Below are 10,020 nucleotides of genomic sequence, written 5' to 3'. Positions count from 1 at the left end.
TCTCTTTAATAGAAAAATAATATTGCATAATGATCAAGAGTCCAAATTCAGGAGTTAGGCATGCAGTCTGATGTAGGAGCTTTTTATTATTATCTGAGTGACCTTGGGCAACATCCTGAAACCTTAGTTTAGACACGCTTCATCAAATGATTTTCAAAAGTAAAAGGTAGTTTGCAGATGAATCAAATGAATTGAAAACTTCAATCACAAAATTATTCACTTCTAAAAGGCTGATGAAGATGAGAAATGCTCATCTGTTTGGTTCTTACCTTTTTAAAATTTTTAGCTATTTCTCAGGGGGTTACAAGCACTTATTGAGACTTTGCTCATCTTTCTTTCTTCTACTTCCAAATAAATTTCCCATACATATTTCTACTGTCATAAATCATTTCAAGTATCCCTGGTCTGGACTCTTCAGAATTATAGATCATCACCTGGACATCATTTTCAAATCTCTGGGTGCCACTCAGCATAGCACAGTTCTGCATAATTTTGGCCTCCTCCTTGATGTCCAGAAGTTGTGTCTCCACATGTGCATCTTCAGTGATTCCTTGTGTTCATTTTGTAGAGATTTTTTAATTACATTGCTTTTCCAGCAATTTTTATTCATGAGATATTATGAGACCAACACCATTCTGGCATAATCTTTCAATGCACTTAAATTAGAATCATAAAATTCTAGAAGGGGTCTTAAGAGACCATCTGCTACAGCCCTCTGCCCATTAGCAATTGTCACAGACATTTCTCTTTTGGGAATACTGGATGATTTACTTGTTTTTACCACACCTGAGCAGCATGTGTTTAGTGTAAAAAAGGTTCAAACTAGTTTAAGATGAGATGGACTTTGGTCAAAGAAAAGGCCATACTCTTCACGTCAAAGGAAACGGATGCTGGGAGTAGGTGAGCATATATCACAGAGTCTGAGCAACAGGTTTCCCCAGGGTGGACTGAAATTCCAGTGGTTCATGATCCTGTCAAAATCAAGTGTAGAGAGAAATGGGCTCCAGATTTCCTCCACTGCAACTAAACTTGCAGATGCTGGTCGGTGCTAAAAATGAGAAGTTTGAGAACCTTCGTTTTTCTCTCACATACGTTATTATTCACCAAGAAAAATAAAGATTACTGACCATTAGGCTCCACCTTCAAAAGGAACAGGTGTTCTGTGGAGAAAGCCCTTTGGTTTTGTGTGTGAAAACAGGCCATCCTGGGAGCGGTGGTGATAATACCTGCTAAGCCTCATGGTAAAAGACAGCAAATTCGTTAGCCATATGGGATCAGTCAAGGGAATCTCATTGTTTTATAAAGGTCTTGGTGTCAGTCCAGGACTATTTGATAGGGTCTCTGGTACCTGAGACTGAGGTCTTTTATGCATTTCTTGCACATTTACCATCTGCTTGAGACCATGTTTTTAGAGTTAATTTATTTCACATTTTGTCAGACCTGGAAGAAACATTAGCAGTCATCTGGCCTCTTGCTAGCCAATTCTGTGCTTCCAGGGGCCAGAAACTAATGTAACAGGTATGCTGCTGGGTATAGGTGAGGGAGAGGGAAGGGTTTAGGCTGGACTGGAGAGGGGAACACACACAGGTTCATATACTTGCACATACGAATACTATCTCTGCCCATCAAAGCAGCATATGGGGCCAGATTTAAGCCACCAGTCACAACTTTGCAATTGTTAAGTCTCTAACTCTCTTATTTTATAGTGGGGGAGACTGAGGTCACCTGGATGAGGGATGGTAAAACTGGGAATAGAAACTGGGTCTCCAAATCCCAGTCCGGCCGTGTGAGGGGACTGTATTCCTAGATCCGAGATGTGCAAGACACGGTCAGGAGAGCATCTGATCACCAAGAAATGCCATTGCTTGGTGGGGCTGGAGTGCAGGCTTGAGAGGGGCAGAAGGAGGAAGGGAGGGAGGGAAGAGAGAGAGGAGGAAAGCAACAGGAAATGGAGCTGCAGATGGAGCCAGTGACTGAACTGTGAAGAGCCTTCTTGGACACTCCAAGGAGTTTGGATCTAATCCTAGAAAAACAATGAATAAAACCCAAAACCTGGGAAGCCACTACATTACCACAGAGCAACTTGTCCTTAAGAGAATGCTGCAAGGAGCCACTTCCATGTCGGGCAAAGTCCCATGGGCCAGGCCAGAGGTCAGCATTTAGTGGGTGTTCTAGGCTCTTCCCAGACTTTGCTTGGCCCCCACAGACCAGAGCCAGAACCCTGCTAAGTTACCTTCTCCTGGAGCTGAGTCAGGCACTGAAACCATCCTGTGAGCAATCTTCTATCTTGATAGGATTGGGCAGAAAGGTTGCCAGAGGATGAGAATATCAACACGCATAGCCAATATTCTTGAAAGTAGAAGCAGGCTACTTGAAAGAGTTATTGAGATGATCTACTTAAATAATTTATTAACCAGAGATAAAATTCTCCTAAATTCATTTCTTTTTTTTTTTTTTTTAAATAATAAATTTTATTTTTATATTCCCCCATACAACTGCACATGCCCCATTCTGACCCCAATCCCTCCCCTCCCGGCCCCCACCCCCCAAAAAGTGTCTCTGGTTCATAGTTTTTTGTTGATTTTGATTTTCACTTTCTTATAGTTATTCATTTTCCTGGTCCCTTATTTAAGTTTTCTAGATTCCTGCTATGAGTGAGACCATCCGGTATTTTTCTTTTTCTTTTTGGCTTATTTCGCTGAGCATGATCCCTTCCAGCGCCATCCATGTTGCTGCAAATTGCATGTGTTTATCTTTTTTGAATGCTGAGTAATATTCCATGGTATATATGTACCACATCTGCTTGATCCAGTCATCTATTTTTGGGCATTTGGGCTGTTTCCAAAGCTTAGCTATTGTAAACAGTGCTGCTATAAACATAGGGGTGCAGGTGCTCTTTGGAATTGATGTTTCTGTGTCCTTTGGGTAAATACCTAGGAGTGGAATTGCTGGATCATATGGAAGCTCTATGTTTAGTAGGTCCAGAAATCTCCACACAGCTCTCCATAGTGGTTGGACCAGTTTGCATTCCCACCAACAGTGCAGGAGAGTTCCTTTTTCTCCACAACCTCGCCAACATTTGTTGTTGCTAGTTTTTTTAATATGTGCCATTCTCACTGGTGTAAGATGGTATCTCAAGAGACAATAACAAAAACAAAGAGAAACCCCACCAACTGGGAGAACATTTTTGCACCCAACACTAATGATAAAGGACTGATCACAAAAATCTGCAAAGAGCTGATGAGACTCAACAACAACAAAGAAAATAACCCAGTCAAAAAATGGGCAGAAGAGCTAAAAAGAAACTTCTCTGAAGAGGAAATGCAAATGGCCAACAGACATATGAAAAAATGTTCAACATCACTTGTAATCAGAGAAATGCAAATCAAAACTAAATTCATTTCTTATGGCCCTCATTACTCCAAGTCTTCTTTCTATCTCCATCTTGAAAGGATGTTCCCTCCTTTTTAGCAATCATGTTATTTATGTTAAAGAGAATTATAAAGGTGAATTTTTTGGAAAACAGCAAATCGCCTAAGGTAACAATGTTTGCTCTTCTTTAGTGTTACTCTCTTACAGTCAGGATTGCAAGAATCCTTGGCTTGTGGGGATAGAACTGAAGGTCCTCAGCTGCTCCAGCTGTCAGTGTAGAGATGGCCCTTCTCACAGTTTCCTTCAACAATGATTAAAGTGTGCTGTCTCTTTGTTTTTCATCACTGTGGGAAGATGTCTATGCAGAATGGTGAAGCTTATATAAGGCAACATCATATGACCTAACTTGCCTCTGGAAGTTTCAGTGTTTAATTAAGGTCAAGTGACAAGCCTTTCTGGGCCATCATTGACAAGAAAATAAAACCTCGCGGGAAATTACAGGTTATTTTTTTCTTAAAAAGCTTATGATTGGAATGAAAATGTATTCTAAATTTGCTTAATCCCAAACCTGCTATCAGCACTGTTTCTATACTGAATATGCTTTTTGACTTCATGGGGACCTCCTGTCTATTGATCTTTGTAATATTTTGATATCCTCTGCCTTTACTTTTATCCCTAAACTGGTTTAGATTTGACTAAATCTTGTCCATCATTCTAATTTACCCCTTGTGAATTCCTGACTTTAGTTTCACCCAAAGGGATGGGTGGATCCTAACTGGGCTGCTACACATCTCTGGGGAACTTCCTTTAGACAGAATGCCCAGACCGACCATCTGGTTTTGTATTGTATTTGTATACAACCATCTTTGTATTGTGTGTGTGTGTGTGTGTGTGTGCATTTAGTTTTAGGGACTCAGGGATGCAAAATTATAATGTCAAAAAGAACATTTCTGATATTTACATTTCTACTGGTGGTGCTAATCACTCACTTTAACTCAGGGTCTCGCCACCTCAATACTAGTCCACTTGGTGCAGGATAATTCCTTGTTGGGAGGGTGCATTGTAGGATGTTTAGCAGTCTCCCTGATCTCTGCTGAGTGGATATCGGTAAACAAACCTCACCTGCCTCCCCACAAGAAAATGTCTCCAAACATTTTCAAAAGTCTTTGGAGGGGGGAAATTGCCCCTCATTGAGACTACTGCATTTAGCTTATACCCTCTCTTTGAGGGTACAGTCATATGCTGGCTCGCCTCTTTTCCCAAGCCCAGCTCACCTCTGATGTTGGCTGCCCACCCACTACTGCTACTGTAGGGGTTCCTGTCCCACCTCTGCATGCAGGCACTCTCATCCTGTCTGTGCTCACCGAGTCCTTGACCACTATTGGGGATGCTTTCAGGTCCCACAGGGGCAGACAACCCAAGGTGGCATCTGTGTGCAGAGGGCCTGCCTCACCTCCCTTCCCCCCTGGGCCTGCTGTGGCCTCCCAATCTACTCTGGCTCCTCCATGTTGGTTCAAGTAACCTGAAGGGTCTTCTCCAACATTTCAGATGCTGGGCACAACTCCCACTCCTGTCTTTTTTTCTCCCCAAAACATTCTGGGGGTTTCTATCACCTTGTTCCTCCTAGGATTTGGCACAGCGTAAAGAGCTCTATTATAGACTCACATCATTAACCCCGTTTAAGTCTTTTCACTCTCCCAAGTCTCTTCAGCTCCCTCCCTCAAGTGTTCTTATCATCTCTCAGTGTTTCAGGAAAACTACTTTTGCAATCACACACTAGACTTCATCATGTAAACATTATGTTATAAGCACTTCATGTACTTTTTCTTCTGAAGCTCAAGAAGTCTTATTTTTTCTGCTTGACCTGCCTCTGCTAGAGGTTTAAGAACTGTCTGTGTTCATTCTATATAGGCTTTGAGCCGATGACCTGAGTCTTTGATTCTTACTGGGGTTTTGTCTTCTCTTTGCTGGGGTAAAAAGCTTCAGCTTTAAGGTTCAGTATAAATGACAGAAGAACTGAAGACTAAAAAAATTAACAAGATGGAGAAAAAATATTTGCACTACATATGTCTGATTGTGTAACTTTTGCACTTCATTTTGCAAAGACACCTTACAGGACTCACCAAACATTTCATTTTCACTGGAGCTTCATCTCCTCAGAGGTAGATAGTACTACCTGTAACTGGCCTTGAAAGGGGGTTGGAGATAATGGGTTCATAAAGAGTTGACAACTCTCCCCATCCTTCAAACTCTGGAGTAGAAAATGCCCTAACACAGGAACCTGCTTTGAGAGGTACCACTGGTATAGAACCTTCAATCTATGTGGACACGACTAATAAAAATTTGAAGGGAGTGTAAAATATGTATATATGTTCTTAAACATTATTGGCAATGCCTAGTTGTTTCACTGCCAGTAATTGTCATTCATTTTATTCCATATAATTCCGTTCAGCTTTATTTTGGGCCAATTCAAAGAGGAAGCCAACATGATATCTACCAAAAATCATTTTAATCTCCAAGTCCCATATAACAATATAAGACACTCACATAACTCACTTTCCTGGAACGAAGGCTGCAGCAACTAAAGTGCTTCCAATTTTATTTTTAGAAACCAGTTCATGCATTTTACCCTGATTCAATTCTAGTTCCTTTCTGTGACAGTTGGGGAGTTGTTTTAAATCTTAGTGAGAAAAGGGTAATTTTTTCTGATCTACATTTTTGCTTTGAAGAAACCATTGACCCTCTTAAAACAAATGCTGGTTTTGTTTCCTTGAGAACTCACAACCTGCACAAACTCTGCTTGATAACCTGAGACAAAATAAATTGTGATAAAATGGATTCTATATGACAATGAATCAAACTGACAAGAGAGCTGAGGGACTGGTCCTGAAGAGTGACAATTACATTTACTGTGTTCTCGAGTCATAAGTGTTTCATGGTGCCTGCTTGTAAGAGCTTCTGCATGAAATTTCCATACCCTTGCAGATTCATATGAAATCATTCCAATTACTCAACACCTCATCTGGTTCCTAGACCTTCAAATGACTGCCCATAGACAACAGTATAACTTAGAAAAGAAAATCCCATAAAAACACACAAATGAAATGTAAGTTGAAAGTAGTATATAATTGATGGTGTATTACTGGTGGATTAAGAGTTTGTTGTATTAAAGTAATAATAAATCTTCAAGGGATTAAATAATTCTTAAAAGACAGAGACAGTTAATGATGAATTTCTATGTCTTACTAAGAAATACTAAAAAACACATTTATGTGAGAGATACATTTTTAAAGCTTCTCTAAAGACAGGATAAACATGGACTATCATTTTTGCTTCAAATGTGGAGATCGAATAACAAGCAAATCTTTGGTAAACCCTTTGCAGTCTTGAATTGGCTCAGAAACACAAAGAAGAATTCAGAAAAGCCACAAGGCGCTGTGGGTGCTTATGACAACCCCCCAAGTCTAACTACAAAAGAGGTTTATGTGCAAACCTCAAACCACTTGTATTAACTGATTGACCCTCAGCATGTGCTACCGATCCATCATTTATATCCTGCCTGACAACTTCTTTTTAAATTACTGTTTTTAGCTTTGTATTTATTATTTTCCTTGACTTTTTATCTTGAGAATTTTCAACACTGCAGAATCATTGAACTAGTAGTGGGAAAAAACATCCTGGTAGCCTTCCCCTAGATCCCTAGTTAGTAACATTTTAGCACATTTGTGATCAATTTATGTTTTCTTTGTCTACAGCTCCCCAGTCTTTTGCAAAAGTTGCACCCTTTGTATCTCCTAAGACCAAGGATGCTCTCCCACATAACCACAGCTCCATTATCACACGAGGAAATTTAACATTGTAATAGAAATAGGATCTGATTACACAGAACATACTCACATTTCTCAGATTGTTTCCAAAATGTCCTTCACAGCATTTTTTCCCCCTGATCTTGGGCCAATCAAGAATCAAGTCTTGGTTGCGGCTGCTCTCCCAAGATGGCGGCTCCTCCTCAGCCTTGGAGTCAAGTGTCAGGAGCTGAGATGGCAGGGTGAGGCTGTAGCCTTTGCCTGCTGGTTCAAAATGCAGACTTTTAAACATCCCTCTTCCCGGTGGAAGGCCCTACTGTAACAAAGGCATCTCCATAAAAGGAGGAGCTACCGTGTTCACTACCCCACTTTATAGGCAACCACTTTGCACTAGCTACCAGGAACTGGGAGAGGGAACTTTAGAGCATGCAAATTTGGTGGTCTCAGGTGGAGCTGAGCAAACAGGTGAAACTACCTAAGGCAGGTGGGCTCAGAGGAGAGACAGGTGCAGAAGAAGGGGGAGGGGCACTTGCTTCTTGCCATTGGGCATGCATTAGGCACTTGGGGATCTTGGAGGAGACACTAAATGGGATACACCACGGAGACACTTGAAAGAGGCATGTAGGGAGGCTGACAGTGGCAGCTCTCATCTTGATTTGTACTTTGATTTTGTGCCTTTTGTCTTATCCTTGCCTAGCCAATTTTGCCTCTTTCCTATGGTTCCCTGGCAGAAGGTGCTTTTGACTTGTGGCAAGTTTTTGGCCTCAGTAGCTGTTTTTTGGGCCAGCCCTATTTGGCTGGGCATTTACCTAAGAAAGGATGGGTAATTTTGGATGTTTTACTGGGAAACTAATATCCTTTCTCCTCCCCCCCCCACCCCGTGTGCGTGTGCGTGTGTGTGTGTGCTCATTAATCCTATTAAGGTTCATTTATACTGATTATGCTTTGTCTTTGTGTACATGGATGGCCAGACCCCTTTAGAGCGTGCAAATTTGGGGATCCCAGGGTGCCCCTCAGTCTGTACACTGACAAAACCTGGCAGACATCTAAAGTGGGAAGGTACAACCCCAAACCTCTCCTCTCCTGGTTTCACTTACTGTTGGCAAACTTGCCAGCAAAGCACTAACAGAAAAGAATCTGGACCAGGCGTCTGCAGTCACTGCTGGTGTCTCCCTCAAGGGCCGGCAGCTCTTCCAGACCATCCACAAGACCATTAAAGACTGTAAAATGCATGAAATAAACCCAAACACACACATCTTAGTTATGGAAGAAGCTGCAATTACATCTCCGCATCAAGTGGACAACTGGAAAGAGGAGAGTGCACTGCCCTACGGACGCAAAAACAGTTGAAAAACATTTTAGAGATGTGGAAAGTCAAAAGATACTGTAGCGTTCACAAGCCTGGCAGCCACAGGAGGAGATTGCCCTGTCATCCCGAGTCCACACACGGGAAGAATTCTTCCAGCATCAAGCCCCAGAGGTCAAGGCCGTGGCTTCAGCCAAAGCGGCAGGGGAGTGGAAGGGATCCCATGGACCCGAACAAACAGAACACCTGACAAAAAGGAAGAAGTAAATAACTTTTTTAGAAAAGATCATCCCAGTTTTTTGGTTATCTTGTGTTTGTTTGCTCCCTATATCTGGAACAAGGATCAGCAAACATTTTCTAGATATAAATACAAATATGTATACATAATGTAAATAATATAATAAAACTATTTAGACTTTGCAGATCATGTTTCTCTCTCACAACTGCTCCACTCTGTTGTTGTAGCACAACCAACTATCAACAATATGTGAAGGAATGGATATGGCAGTTTCAATAATGTCTTCTTATAGACACTGAAATCTGAAATTCATAAATTTTCATAAGCCACAAAATATTATTTTCTAACCACCTAAAAATATACAAGTCATTCGTAGCTCACAGTTTGTAAAAATAGTAGGTGGCAGGATTTTTTATTTGTTATATTAATTTCCATAAGTGATAACGCATCATATTTTAACATGCCTTTTCCTAATGATTAGGGATATTGAACATCTTTTGTGTGCTTATTTGTTGCTGTATATACATTCTGAACTGTACAGAATGTCTCTATAGCTTTTGCCCATTTTCTAATTGAATTTTCAAAGCATTGAATGAAATTTTGTTTAAAAATTTTTCTTTATTGAAGTACATATAACATTATGGTTTATAACATTATGTAGGCTGCAGGTATACAGAATTATAAATCAACACCTGTAGCACTATATTATGTTTGTCCCAAAGCTTAGTTTCTGTCCATTACCATATAATTGACCTCTTTTATCTGATTTATTAACTCCCCTTCCCATTTGGTAACCACAATTTTGTTCTGAAAGTATAACAGGTTTTTTTTGTTTGTTTTTGTTTTTGTCCGGTGATTAACCTTGTTCCTTTGTCTTTTGCATATTAGTGAAATCACATAGTATATGTCTTCTCTGACTTATTTTATGTAGCATAATCCCCTCTAGGTCCATATATGTTGTTGCATATGACAGGAATTCATTTCATTTTTTTTTTAATTGCTGCATATGTCATGAGTAGTATTCCTTTGCATATTTATCCCACATCTTCTTTATCCACTCATCTGACAAGGGGCATTTAGGTTGTTTCCTACACTTAGCTATCATGAATAGGGCTGTGATGGACATGGGGTGCACATACAATATCTCCTTGAACTGTACATCTCATTCTTGACAATAGTCTGCCTGTTGGGCCAGCCCAGCCAATCTGCAGCAGTCCCATTCGGAGCTATTTCAGAAGCCATGACAGCATCAGCAGGTTCCATTAACTGCTTCACCCCTTCTTATCTAGCTTTCCTCC

This window comes from Talpa occidentalis, unplaced genomic scaffold, assembly GCF_014898055.3.
Source record: "Talpa occidentalis isolate TD23 unplaced genomic scaffold, MPIMG_talOcc4v2.1 talOcc4.11, whole genome shotgun sequence".
Classification (NCBI taxonomy): Eukaryota; Metazoa; Chordata; class Mammalia; order Eulipotyphla; family Talpidae; genus Talpa; species Talpa occidentalis.
The sequence above is the reverse complement of the archived record's forward strand: the minus strand, read 5'-3'. Positions refer to the sequence as shown.